General features: G+C 35.9%; 1 pseudogene; it reads left to right on the forward strand.

Annotated features, from left to right (window-relative positions):
• The first annotated feature begins 7,257 nt into the window (after positions 1-7,257).
• LOC101631626 lies at positions 7,258-8,146 on the forward strand (annotated as a pseudogene).
• Positions 8,147-12,097: the final 3,951 nt, after the last annotated feature.

A 12,097-nucleotide genomic window follows, 5' to 3' on the forward strand; every position in this document is an offset into this window, starting at 1 on the left:
TGAAAAGACATTAGAGAAAATACATATATAGTTCGAGACTTCACCACTTCACTCTCTATAAGGGACAGCTCAATTAGACAGAAAATAAACAAAGACACAGTAGCCCTAAACAAAGTTCTAGATCACATGGGCGTAACAAACATCTATAGGGATTTGCTTTCAAACAAAATACACATTCTCCTTACGTGACCATGCATCAATGATCAATGTAAAAGATAGAGTATGTACTGGTCCACAAGACAAACATCAGCAAATACATGAAGATTGAAATCACCACCTAACTTCTCTGCCAATAAAGGCATCATACTAGAAGTCAAATACTGAGAAGGAAATGAAGACCATTGCCCCCCATTACATAGAGACAGAAGAATGTGATATGAAAAGACCACTGAATTAGTAAGGAAATTAAATAAGAAATTAAAAAAAAAAACATTGTGACAAATAACAAGGAGAATGTATAGGGCACATCAAGAAAATGGTAGAACTAAAAATAAAAAAAAAATCTTAATCTTCTATCTTAAAGAACTAGAAAAAGAACAGCAAACATCCAAAAGCCAATAGAAAAAAATATAACAAATCAAGCAAATAAATGAAATTGAAATAAAAAAGGTAGCCCAAGAGATCATTGAAACCAAATATCTGGTTCTTTGGAAACACACACACACACACACACACACACACACAAATGGACAAATCTCTAGCCAGGCTCATAAAAAAAATAGGATAAAATTCAAATAAATAGGATCATAAATGAAAGAGGAGAAATTACAACAGACACAGCAGAAATCTAGAAGGCAATAAAAAATTAATATGTACAATTATATGCAAAAAAATTAGCAATCTAGGTAAGATTGTTATTGGAACAAATTATTGAAACTATACAATCACCCAAAGTTTAATAAAGAAGAAATAAGAAACCTCAGAAAACTAGTTATAAGCAACAAAATTGAAGCAGGAATCCAAACCCTCCTTTAAAACAAAAGTCCCAAGTCTATATATTTTTCACAAATGAGTACTATCAAGCATTCAAAGATAAAGTGGATGTCTTTCCTACAAAATGCTTTCAAAACATTGAAAAAGAAGGAATAGTACCAACTAAATTCCATGAAGCCAACGTTAAAACAAATACCAAAACCAAATAAAGAGAACATAAAAATGAAAACTACAAACAAATCTCCCCAATGAACACTGATACAAAAATTCTCAACAAAATCCTGGCAAACTGAATTCAATAATGCATCAAAAGGATAATATACCATGACCAAGTGGGATCAATTCCAGGGACATAAGATGGCTCAAATCCAAAAATTAATTAATGTAATTTGCTACATCAATGGAAAGAAAAATAAAAACCATATGATCATTTCCATAGATGCTGAGAAAGCATTTGATAAAGTTAAGCATCTATTTATTATGAAGGCCCTCAAATTTGGGTGCATAGAAGGAACATACCTTAACATAATAAAACCCATATACAACAAACCCACAGCTAATATATTTTTTAAAAACTATTTATTTATTTATGTACACAAGAACTGGGAAGCAAGTCAAATATGTCAGGGGAAGGGGTGAGAGGATTCACCAGCCACAAAGTGGGAAGTAGAACAGTTCGATTGACTGAAATACACTGCTGAAGGGAGCAGTGGGCAGGACAGGAGAGGCCTGCCATACCACGTAGGTTCTCTCTCTGGCCGGGGATAGAACTTGTACTGCACTAGGTGAAGAAAGCTTCCATAGTTCTGTACTTTAACCTGTTGCACCACTAGGGAGAATCCTGATATATTCTTTTTTTTTTTTTTTTAAGATTTATTTATGCATACAGAACTGGGGTACAAGTCAGAGATGCGGTGGGTGAGAGGATTCATCAGAGACAGAGTGGGGAGCAGAACAGGCAGATCAATGAAGTACACTGCTGAGGGGAGCAGCAGGTGGGTCAGGAGAGGTCTGCGGCGCCTTGTGGATTTCCTCCGGGGCAGGCGGGGATCGAACTCATGAGGAAGTGGCTTAAGCTTCTTAGTGCAGTGCTTTAACCCACTGCGCCACCAGGGAGGGCCCCCCTGATATATTCTTAATGATGAAAAACTAGAAGTCTACCCAGTAAGATCTGAAACAAGACAAGGACTTTCACCATTGCAACAATTTCAACTACTATGAAAAACTGTTTGGACTCTCAAATTACTAAAAATGTATCTACCATATGATCCAGCAATTCCATTCCTAGGAATCCACCCAAAGGACATACAAACATTAATTCAAAAGAATATTTGCACCTCTATGTTTTTGCAGCACATTTTTTTCATTAGGTAGCATATGGTAACAACCCAAAATAAATAGATGTCTGGATCAAGAAGATGTGGTATCTGTACACAATGGAATATGATCCATCAATTTAGAAAAGATAAACTTAAGCCATTCACAGCAATATGATGGAGCTGGAAGGGATTATGCTCAATAAAATAAGTCAGAAAGAAAAAGGAAAATATCAGATGGTTTCACTTATATGAGGACTATAGGGGATCCACATAGAGATCGGCAGAAAAATTATAACAATAAAAAAAGTAACAGGCAACTATAAATCAGAGACATTCTTCAGGGAGGGAGGGAGAGGGATCACAACAGAAGGAGGAAGAGCACAAGGGACTATGGTGATGCTGTACAAGTGAATTAGCTGCAGGAATTTTATAGGGACTACACATAAGAGGAGAAAGTATACATTGTACAAAAGTGAACAACGATATAAATTTAAAAAAGAAATGATCTATAATGTTGCCCCATTAAAAAAAATGTAGTGATACAAACAAAAAGAATAGTTAAAAGTTGAAAAAAATTATAAAAGCAAACATAAAACATCCTTTCATTCATTAAAAATTAAAAGAAAATGGAAAAAAAGAAAAGCAAAAGAAGAAATAATTCAAATAATCTTATCTCTTACCTTAAAGCACTCAAAAAAGGAGAACAAGCACAAAAATCAAGTGAAGGAAAGATGTGATAAAACTGGAGCAGGAATACATAAAATAGAAATATAAGACAGTCCAAAGAGAAATTAATCCAAAGTAGTTTCTTTGAAAAATAAGCAAATAGAAAAAAAACTCTACCAGGACTCAGAAAGAAAAGAGAACATTCATATAACTAGTCACAGAAAAGAAGTTAAAGCAGGTAATGCAGAGATTGAGGGAATAATAGGATTACTATGAACATTTGCATGCCAAAAAATTGAATAACGTAAATAGGTGCATGAATTCTCAGAAATATACTTACCCCATTGGCATCTACCTGAAGAATGTTGAAACATTAATTTGAAGGGACATATGTATTCCTATTTCCACTGCAGCACTCTTTATAATAGTCAATTTATGGAACAACCAAATGCAAAAATTGGATGAGTGAATTAAGATGTGTGTGTGTGTGTGTATGCAATGGTGTGTGTGTGTGTGTGTGTGTGTGTGTATGCAATGGAAAACTACTCAGTTATGAAAACAGATAAATTTGTCATTTCCATCAGTATGGATACAACTGGAAGGGATTTTGCTCTGCAAAATAAGTTAGAAGGAGAAAGACAAACACCAGATTATGTTGGTGCTTACATGCAGAATATAGAGAAGGAAAACAAAATGTCAGATAAAACCATAAAACCAAGTCAATAACAAATCCTAGAATCTGACTATAAAACTGAGTCTTTCAGAAAGAGAAGAGATTGGGAAGAAGTGAAAACAGAGTGGAGAGGGGAACAATGAGCTTTGATGGAGAACTTGGTGGTAAATGTGGGATATTACATATACCTCAGTTGTGTGACTTTTTTACCTCTAAGTCATGTGCAGAGTTGAAAACCATAATTACTGCAATAAAAATTTTAAAAGAAAAGAAAAATTTATTGCAGCAAAACAATTCAGGATGATAAAAACAAATATTAGATATTTAACAAACACTTCATCAATGTAACATACATCCAAGAACTATTGAACATCAATTGACATCTTCAAGGGTGTGAGGTTAAGGTGGAGAGAGAAAGGGACCAAAAAGAAAAAAGAAAGAAGTCCACACACACAAGAGATGATGATGGTAGGAGGAAAATACATAAATAGCATTTATAGAATAGATAATTAGTGTTTTTGCATAATCACTGCAGATTATGAATGAATCACATAGTGGATTAAATCTTGGATGATTTAGGATATCTAGTTTGAATTTCCTACAAATGTTTTCTACATTTTTTTTCTTAAAAAAAGAGAAAATACTAATAAAGTGTCAATATTTTGTCCATTTCTATAGAAGTTGTATTTCTATGTACATACAGTTACTATTGATGATAGAAGCTCTCAAAATTTGAATAAATTAATCTAATCCCATATGGAGTTACATAGACAGAAAATGTTACAATAGCATACAATTCAGTTTTCAAAGCAAATGTTGCAGATATAAAGCTTTCATACATAATTTCATCCATACCAGAAATCTTTATTTATTTATTGGTTTTTGTTTTTTTCTTTTTCAATTCAGGATAGCACATTTCTCAATTCTGTTTCCCCTGGATTGTGTCAAAATTCTAGGTTGCTTACCCAGTGTCATGGTATTTGAGTATTTGACCCTCAGTGTCATTCATTTCTTTCATTCACATGTGCATCCTCTCCTGCATTCCAGGCATCTGCTGCATAACCACTACTCCATCTAACCAGTGAGTTAGGGACTTACTTGCTTATGAATCCATGAGTCTTCCTTTTCATACTCCATTCTGTTCCTATATGCTTGGAACTTGTTATGTTCATTGGCGCCTTGTCCTTCCAGGAAGCCCTGCTTGACTCAGGTCTACAAATCAGATGGGGAGGCTCTCTTCCCCACTGTGACCTCATCTGGGAAGTCACTTAATAAGTATCTCATGGGATCTACTGATATTTTTATTCTTGCGGTTTCCCTTTTAACACTATGCTCCCCCAAATCAAGGAATTATTTTGATAGTCATGGTAGGAAAGCTTGCTGTTAATTTGTTTAATATCTTGTAATAACTCTTTTTTTGAAATAATTAATTCTTTCTTTCTAGCTCTTATATACCTTTCAATAAAGAATTTATAGAGGACCAGGGTTGTGTGTGTGTGTGTATGTGTGTGTAATGTCAAGGAGAATTCTGAGAGAATAAATGTCTTTGATTTCAGAAATACTGGAGGTCAAAGCATAGCACTATGAAGCTATTAGCAGCCAATGAAGCACGAGTTTGATCTCTGGCCAGGGAGGTGACCCCTGGCACCTATCCTGTCTCAGCTGCTGCTCCCCTCAGCAGTGTGTTTCAGTCAATCCTCTTGTTCTGCCTCCACTCTGTCTCTGATCAATTGTGTCACCTCTCCCCACATCACTGGCCTGTATTCTAGTTCTTATATGCATAAATAAATGACTAAATCTTAAAAAAAAACAGAAATATTTCTGATATGAAGAATGCAAGCATAATAACACACATAAACATAATGAGGGTAGCCATTCTTTCAATCCTCCATTCCTGAAAGCTTTCCTAACACTTTGGCTGCTTCTCTCTGTCATGTCCATGTTAAAAATCTATACTCACTTTATATGGTCAAGAAATGCTTGACTCAAGAGAGGTCAATTATGTTTTGATTTTTTGCTGAGAATATGAATTTTGTAGTGAGCATCTAGAGACTTGTGCAATGTACAGGGTAGACATTGCTGGCCTATGTGGCATCATGGAAGCACTAGAGAGAGAAGGCTTTGAACCTCTGCTGCCCAAGACATCGGTTTCTTTGGTTCTCCTCCGTATGACTTGGTTATTGTGAAGTATCTAGTGTCTTCCCAGTAAACTTTCCTATTGTTTAAGTCAGGTCAGTTTCTATTACTTTCCATGTAAAAATCATTGATGAACAATCTTAGAGTAGCCTCACATCTAAATATTGAATAAATGATCTTAGATGAAATTCTATAAAACAAACTCAAAATGTGTAAATCAAATTAGGAATTAGTGATCAATTTGGTATCAATTTAATGGTGCCTGATTTTTTTCTCTGCTAAAGTCCCATGAAAACATGTGTGATCATGAACATATACAGGAGAAAAATCAGTGCTATTCATAGAAAATGGAGACTATCACAAGCAAAAGAAAAGAAAAGAAAAAAGAAAAAGAAAATCTTAACTGCATCACTGATGGGGCCATATGAAAAAACATGCTTTGGCATAATACTCTAATTTTTGGATCTAGTGTATTGTGGAGGTTGGAGAAGCTGGTTGGAAAAATATACTTCTCGGAAGCTCAAAATATCCAAGATTCACTGCCCAGAAAGCTAAGCAGTATCCTATGCTCAGAGGGGGCCATGACTGCCTCCTCCACTCAAGCCCCCTATCTAAAGCAACATAGCTGTCTGTATTAGGGGAGGTGACTGGCAGAGAGTGAGGTCAGATGTATCCTGAGTAAAAATGTTGGTCACAAAAGTGAATGGGAACAAACATTGTCTGGCAGGGCAGTCTCACTTCCAATGCCTGTCATAGGCCCACAGCTGCCTGAAATTATAGCAGAGCCAGGGAACCCGGCAAAGGGGTTGGCAAGGTTCCCATTGCATTCAGCAGTTCAAACAGGGGAAACAGACCAAAAGATCAACACAAAGAGACCAGGGAGATATTACCATGACTATTTCTTGGGGTCTGGTTAAGTGGAGTGGAGGCTATGACCCCCCATCTGATGACTAAGACTCAAGGTGTCGAAGTAACTAATTTTCTAACCTGTGTGAGTACTCTTGTTTACTATGTGGGTACAAGGGAAATAGTCTGCCACAGTGTGGCAAATGGGGATCTTACAGAGACTGCACTGATGGATGTCCCTCAGCCTAAAATCCAAGGGACACAACCCTAAAGAGGGTGTAAAATTGATGAAATGCTAACTGAAATGAAATCAAGTCTAAAGAGTTAAATTTCCTTCTGATCATGAGCACAAAAGAAAAAATAATAATGTATCTAAACTTCTTTCTGTGGCTTGCTTTTACAAATGCACAAGCCCAGGGCTTATCAACAACTTTGAACTAAACTTCAAGACCAGCTGGGAACTGAAAATCCAGAGAAGGAGGGGGTGCAGAATCAGAAATTCAAAGCTCCAGTTATCTAAAAAAAAGCCTCTTCTTACTTCATGTATGAAGTGCCCTGTGATTTGCCAATTAACTTAAGCCAAGTTGACATTTCTTTGACCCTAGCCTGCATTTTAGCCAATAAAATTTAACTCCTGTTTGGTCAGTGACCAGAGGAAATAGCTTTAATCAGGTCTCTGCAAAAATGTTTCTGTCTCTATCTCTTGAAGACCTGAAGGTCCGCAAAGTAATTCAGGTTTAAACTGTTTCTTCTTTTTTTTTTTTCTGTAAACCCTGCCAACCCAGCAATTTTATCTGAAGCTTCTGCTCTCACCTCTTAAGATGGAAATTTGTATCCTAATTGGTATGTGGAGCTTTTTTGGGACATGGACCTGCTTTTAAGTGAAGAAATATGAGCAATGTGGTCCCTGGAGCATCAATTCAGAGATTGGGAGAAAGACCTTCTAACTTGTACTATATATTGGCTCTTGTAGCTAGTAATAATGTTGGAATTTGTAGAGTAGACATTAAGAAAAGAATTTATGAATTCATTTTGTGTAAGAACCAAAGCTGAAAGACTTGGCTCAAGCTTAAATCAACAGATAATGGTATATTTGTTCAGCTAATGCAGGCAAATTCTCCAGCCTCTTCGTTGATCTGAGATTTGGGGATCAAATGCTCCAGGTCAACTGGGAAAATTGTGTTGGCTGGAGCTCTGAGAAAGCACAAAATGTGCTTCATTAGACTTTTGGAGAGGTATTGTGATTATTCATGTCAAGCTTGTTGATTACACAATTACCATGAATAAGGATAGTACTGGTCATGTCGGCTTAATCTTCAAAAATGGAAAAGTAACATCCATAATAGGAGATAGTTCTGTAGCCAGAAATGGTCTTCTCAGAGAATAAAACATCTGTGAAATCAATGGAAGAATGTCATTGGTTGAAGGACTCTCAAATTGCAAACATATTGTTAACATCTGGGGTTGAGGTTCCTCTTACAATCATGCCTGCTTTTATCTTTGAATGTATTATTGAATGGTGGTACCAAGCATCATAAGAAACCTGATGGATCAGTCCGTTTCTGAAGCTTAAATCACAGCACAATGGAAATATTTCTGAACTATTCCGAACTATACTTCTTTGACAACTTCTTTATTGTTTACATGAAGCTTTACAGGAGCCAGAATATATGCTGCATGAGGACCTTTATATCTAAATGTACAGCTGGAAATCTTATTGTTTGACTCATACATTGTTCAGACTTAAAGATGGCTGCAGCTTTGCTTGGAGTTTACAGATGTGAAAATTTTAAGAGATTTACTGATGTTATCTACTGAAAACTTGATGTTTTCATAAGCCATTATGATTAGGATAAGTGACAAAGGCTTAGTTTAATGTGAGAACTGATCACTTTTATTTTAGATTTCAAGTAGTACTATTCATTTATTTTAGTTCAGTAGTACATTTATATTGTTACCATATTACCACAATATATTCAAATGACTGCTTTTGATAGTTTTCAGTTCTGCATGTGCATAATGTGTGTACATTAACCACAAATTAAACAGCACTGGTTTTATTTCATGTAAGCATAACATAGTGTATGTAGATTGCAAGATCTTGAGATAATTATCATGAAATTTTTGACTTACCTTCACTTTATATGCTTAAATTCACACCTTAACTGTATTAAACTATGTTCCACAGCTAGAAACAAAAAAAAGCCAAATATAACTAATATAACTATTGCTGAAACCTAAACTATAGTTCTATGCTAAACTGCAATGTGCACTAGCCCAGAACTAAGTAATGGTAAATATTGACAATGGCAGAGCCGCTTACTTGTATTTGCAATTTATTCCCTCATTGTGCAATGTAAACTTTCTTCTGAAATTTGCTAGCATCACTTCCTAGCAAACGAGTCACATATATTTAATGTCACAGTTCCTATACTAAATTGGATAAACTTTTGACTCCCCATTTTCATTTGTAGATTAAATGGGACCAACTTAATCTTGGCATTTGATTCTTAACATTATGTAACCTACCTACTTTGGGCTCTAAAATGTTTTCCTGGTATTCTGTTCCAAGTTCTGACCACAAACAAAATGGCTGTGACATTTTATTCTGTGTGTTTTTTTTCCTCCTTTTTCTTACATCTATTCTTTTTTACTTAAATATATAGAAATAAACATATGATTAAATTCCTTGTTTCAACCATAGTACCCAACACCTATAGAACCTTAAGTTCTTCCTTCATTGGGGAGATTGTTTCTTGGGAAAAATGCCTGGCCTTGCCTCAGGGTACAGACTGCTAGTCTATGAATAAATCTTTTCCCTTTTTTAACTTCAGCTTTAGTGTTTGACTTGCTAATGTAGAGTAGATTGACCTGAGCATGGTAACAAAAGCTAGAGGAGAAGGAAGAAAAATCTGGAATATACTGCTTGGAGTCCCTAAAAAGACTCAATAAAACAGAAGTTCCACTAAATGAACACGAAGTAGGAGCACACAGACCCAGCTGAAGCAAATACGAAGAGCTGGGCATTTTAAGTCTCCTTGGCTGGAAGCGTTGTTTTTTACTGGCCTCAGGCTGAGCTCAGATCTTCAATGTTCAGCACCCTGGTGCTTCTTAAAAGTGCAGCCACATGTTCCTTGGCAGCAATTTCGAGTTTGAACTTTCCTATGCCATCCCCAATATTCTGTGTTTACACATGCACACTGGAATATGGGGCAGTCAGGACATGGATACAGGACAGTCAGGAAATCCACAGGGAAAAACAGTTGAGCAAGACTGTAAGGAAACCACATCCAAGCAAAGCTGCTTTTTTGTGTTGTATTGTGTTGTCTCCTGAAGCTCTATGCTCACAGTTTTCAAACTGTGCTTCTGCCTACTCTGTAAAAATGATAAGCCATCTCCTTAGAGGATGGTTTCTGATGAAAACTGTCCATAAGCAAAACAACAAAAATGTATGTTCTTTAGATAACTAAGGTCACAATGTCATTTCAAACATGATCGAGTAAAGATATAACTTGAGAAAGGAACACTTTTTTTTTTTCTGTAATGCTTATAATTTGAGGAGCCATACTTCATAATTCCCACAATAGATCACGAAGACAAGCTATTGTTGGCTGTGACAATCGGCATCAATAAAATATTAATAATAATAATAAAATATAATGTATGCATATTGTGTGCCAAATGCTGTATCACAGTACAGTGTTTCTGTGCCTAATTACAAAACACTCTCCATGTTACAAATGAGTTGATATTAACAGCCAGTTGACTAGTAAGGTGAACATTTGGATCCTTGTCTGGTCAACCCCCATGACCATGGTGCTAATTGAGCTTCTATCAGAAGAGCCCCATGCACTCACTGAACACAGGACAGCCCCTGAGACCTGTGTAGTGCCCATCGTAGGACATTCAAGAGCTCTGCTCTTGTGATAGGGTTCTAATAACCCCAGAAGCAATGCACACTTTGTGTCTACTATTCACATTGAATACAGTGAATGGATTTTGGCAGAGAAAGATCATCTTACAATATTTTTAAATTTTTGCATAATTAATACACTTTTTAAGAACCTACATCTAGTGTTAAAATGGTTATAAACAGCTGCCAAGCAGTAGGTACAATCAATCTCTAATTTAGAGAGAGGGTAGAACTTTTTGTATACCGTGTTAATAAAATAAGTAGTTTTCGAATTCTGCATGAAAAATGCCTTTCTGGTAAAGTCTGATCTATAGAGAATTGACAGAGCACATCCCTTGCAGCCACTCTGTGGAGTGGGCTTGGAATTTAGAATGTTTTAGCAAGAGCCAAAATTTAAAACCACAATGTGTGAGATGTGTAGTACTCTCATTTGGTCAGGGTAATCCGTAAAGGTATACTACTTTGACGCCAATATATGTTCCAGAAACATGTTTACATAGAGAATTGTATGGAATGATAAAGGTCACTCAGCAACTTGGCCTTTTCCTTTCTTCGGGGATGGGAGGCAGCAAGAGTGAATGTTCTCACGAGCAGCAGAAGTATGGAATCCTCACTGGAGCTCCACAGATTGGAAGCAGATGTGGCAGCTTCCCCACGCAGCTCCTGCAAGCCCTCTTTGCCCGTTCACAGCACATTTACAGTGGTATCTGTGAGCTAAGAAGACAGGGAAGCAAAATAAATGGGTGTCTTTCTTTCAACATGTAAAATAAAAGTACAGAGCATGATGCGGTAACGCAAGTCAAGGTCATTCACTTTCGAAATGTGAATTTGAACATCTGCAAATATTTTAACTAAAATATTTAACTGAAACATAAAATGACATTTTTTTTGGCAAGTGCTGTATCAGTGTTACTTGGAATGAACTCCTGGCAAGCGTGGACTTAATGCTCCCTGTATGAGATCAGTACATAATTTGCTGTAGACTTAGCATTATTTTTGCTTTAACTATTTTGAGTTTGTGAGCAGGAAATGGATAAAGTGGAGATGAAAGGCAGTGTAACTTCTCAAGCAAACTTACTAGTTGTTATTCATATGCATAACTGCTTAGAATTGTGGATTTACAGCAAAATATCTTTATGTGTGTGACTACAGGTCATATTCCCATACAAACTACAGTCAATGTCAAACAACTGCAAATTCTACAAAACTTGAAGAGTTTTGAAGAAGAGCAGAGAAGCTCTATAAAGAGAAACAGGAAAGCACAAAAATGAAGTCAAACACACACATCTTTTATTTGAAAGAAAATCTGCTGTCTATTTTGAGCTTTCATTTCATTCATATAATTGTTGTGATATAGAAAGTATTTTTTAATCAATATGTGCATTTATAATAGAAGACACAATTTCTTTATGTGTGCGAAGAGGAAAATGTGAGAAACCATAAATTAATAGATATAAATTATAGTTATATAAGGGCAATAAAACACACTAACATAAATAAATCAAGGAAAAGTTATTTATAGACAAATACCATACAAGAGGTACTGAGACAAATTTTATTCCTTTTTTGGGAGGGGGGGTGTTTTATTTATGAAATTTTAGAAGATCTTAA

This window comes from Condylura cristata, unplaced genomic scaffold, assembly GCF_000260355.1.
Source record: "Condylura cristata isolate star-nosed mole 26May11 unplaced genomic scaffold, ConCri1.0 scaffold00044, whole genome shotgun sequence".
NCBI lineage: Eukaryota > Metazoa > Chordata > Mammalia > Eulipotyphla > Talpidae > Condylura > Condylura cristata.